This window comes from Rhinopithecus bieti, unplaced genomic scaffold, assembly GCF_001698545.2.
Source record: "Rhinopithecus bieti isolate Rb0 unplaced genomic scaffold, ASM169854v2 scaffold_29830, whole genome shotgun sequence".
NCBI classification, from domain to species: domain Eukaryota; kingdom Metazoa; phylum Chordata; class Mammalia; order Primates; family Cercopithecidae; genus Rhinopithecus; species Rhinopithecus bieti.
In genome coordinates, this window is record NW_016813163.1 from 472,094 (window position 1) to 475,339 (window position 3,246).

The following is a 3,246-nucleotide window of genomic DNA, read 5'->3' on the forward strand; positions in this document are numbered from 1 at the left end:
GCTCAGGGGTTTGAGACTAGCCCTGGCAACATGGCACAACCCCATCTCTACAAAAAATACAAAAATTAGCCTGGCATGGTGGTGCACACCTATAGTCCCAGCTACTCAGGAGGCTGAGGTGTGAGGAATGGATTGCTTGAGCCCAGGAGACTGAGGCTGCAGTTATCTGTGAGTGTACCACTGCACTCCACCTGGGCGATAGAGCAAGCGCTTGTCTCAAAAGAAAAAAACAAAAGTCAAAACACATAAAAAGTGATAGTCATTCCTGTCCTTTATCCCTTACACTCTGAGCCTATCTCACCCCCCAAATTTTACTGGTTTATGATTTAATCTCTAGGTTACAATCACGGTGTTGGCAGTGCTGTCTTCCTTCCAGGTGAGGATCCGTTTCCTCGCCTCTTCCAGCTTCTAGAGAGCACCTGCATTCCTTGGCTGTGGCCCCTTCCTCCACCTTCAGAGCCAGCAAGGTCAGGCTGAGTCCTCTTCTTGCTGCATTTCCCTGGTTCTCTCTCTTCTGCTTCCCTTTTCCACTTATAAAGACCCTTGCAACTACATTGGGCCCACCTGCGTATCCAAGACAGTCAGTTGATTAGCTGTCTTAATTCCATCTACAACCTTGATAGCCCTTTGACATGTAGCCTAATATATTCACAGGTTCTAGAGATTAGGATGTGGACATCTTTGGGGCCATTACTCTGCCTCCCGTGGATTTCTGCTATCACATTGGTTAACTACTATCGGTTTGTTCCTTGTAACCACTTCAGAGGAGCCAGGAAACCTCCCAGAGGAAGTGTGAGTGTTTTCCCTAGACCTGGAACTGGTATCGGGAAGGTTTTTGCTCACTCTTAATATCTCTGATGAAGCCTGAAATCCTGCAGGACTTAGCAATTGGTCTTGGAGGAAGAACGACATCATCGTCAGGGCTGGAAGACTTCGTGCCTGAGCCAGCGTCTGAGTGGTCACAAGCATCCTTGTTGCACACTCTTCCCCTTGAGGAATGAGGACAAGGCAGCACCCATGGGTGTCCTCATCCGAAACTGGGTTATTGTTTTACCCAGCTCAGTTCACTCAAGTTGCAAATCTGTGAATGCAAATTTGGAATGGAATGCATTTATAAAACCAGCTTCAGCTAGCCCAAAGTTGGGGAGTAGAAGGGGGAGGGGAGAATTATGATTTAAACTATGATTTTAAATGAATATGAGGTTGCTCTTTCCTTTCCAAAATTTGAAACCTGCCTTGCATTCCTGGCTAGAAGAAATAAGACGTTTGACATTTTCCTGCAAGGTAAAAGGTAGACGTAAGAAGTGTGTGAGGAGATGTGTTCTCCCTCCTGCTCTCCGCCTACACCAGCAGCTCAAGGATTTCCCTGGTTTCGATTGCCTCATTCCCCACCTTGGGCTGTTCTGTCCCTCAGGCAGGGCCTTGGGGCCTGTGAAATCAGGGACCCTGGGAGCATCTAGCAGGTGGCTTGACTGACGGTGTGAAGTCAACAGGGACCTATGGTGAAGGTTGGCTCATGGAACGCTAATTTAGCTCATAAGGGTCCTTCACTAAGCTCTTCTGACCTGATGTTCTATTTCTAAATGCATCCTTCCGTTTCCTTATTCTCTTTTTCTGGGATGTGGGCTGAGTTTGGGGTGTTAGTACAGACACTGTGGTGGGAGAGATCTTTCTTACTTTTTCAATTATGTTCTCTGTCTCTCTCCCTCTCTGTCTGTCTCTGTCTCTCTTTCCTCTGTCTCTGTCTTTCTCCTTCTCTCTCCGCCCTTCTATGTCCTCATCTCTTTCTCTTCATTCTCTTTCTTCATTCTCTTTCTCTCTCTCTCTCTCTCCCCATTTGCTGTCCCTCTCTGCCTCTTTCTCTGTCTTTCTCTCTCTCTGCTTCCCTCTCTCCTCTTTTCTTGTTTTCTTTCTTTCTCAACCTCCTCTGGCTCCAAATGAGATCTAAACCAGATTTTAAATCCTGCCTTTAACTTTGTGAGAAACCACTATTCACTGCTTTGGATTTCAGAAATTAGAAATACTGAGCATATGTCCCCCTAGGCACTAGGGAAAAGCATTTTCTTGTTCACAGAGGTATCACCTCTTTTCCCTTGCAGAATTCTGCCCTGGAGAAGATCTCATGTGTGGGCCTGAATAAAAAAATGTGACTAGAAAGTAATAATGTGGTCGACTTTATTTTTTTCCTGATAAATGAGTATGATCCCCTTCAGATAGGTGCTCTGAGAGCCTAAGCATTTATTCCAGTCCACTGCTCTCAGGACATTGAGTTGAGACTCTGCCTGGTATTTTGGGGGGTAATTCCCAGTATTAACAAATATTCATCCTTGGGAATGTTTTTATTTTTGGAACCAACCAAAAGCTCTTTAGAGCCCTAGTGAAGGTGGGTGATCCGGCAGGATGATGGCACATTTGGTCAGAAAGATGAAGACATGACTCTAGTGCTTCTCAGAGGAGGCTACACCCTGCAGATGGAGGGAGGATGCATAGGAGGATGTACAGTATTATAACTTTATATTGAAAAAAACACCTCTTGGAAACTTAAAATAACATTAAAAGGAGGCATAAGAATTTTAGGTATGTGAAAAGGGGACTATTGGTTTCAAATGTTTGAGAAACTGTTTTAAGATAATAAAGGAAATATTCCTGTGTAGTCAGAAAAAGAGCTGTGGACGCAAGTTTCTGCAAGGACTCAAGTACATTGCAGCAGCAGGTGGTGGTGAAGCTATCCCCACTCTGAAGCCTGGTATCAGATGCACAAGGTCAGGCATGCAGGAAATACCAGGACTGCCCACGTCCCTTCACATGAGGTCTCAGCAGGCCTCAGTCCCACCAGGAATTTTAATGGAGCTCGTTAGCTAACCAGAGAAGCCCTGGAGGAGGCCAACCTGCGATGGAGAAGAATCTGGAAACCTTCTAATGTGTGGAAGGACTGAAGACATTCACAATGTGTGTCTTTAGGAGAGGAGGCCCAGTGGGATATTGGCCAGCTGCCTTCAAATATTTGACAGGTTGATGTGAAAAAAAGCTTTGACTTATTCTGTGTATCTCATGGGGGCATTTCCTTTCTTTTTCTTTTCCTTTAACCTGTTTTATTTCAAAAAGGATCGACAGCAACTTACAAAGATTCATATGACCCAACAAGACCAAATGAAATCCCAGCATCTAGATGGTAAAATCAGAGTAAAGAGAAAAGAAAGGTTGGAAAAAGACATGACGTACAAAGACGATTAGGACACAGAAGGA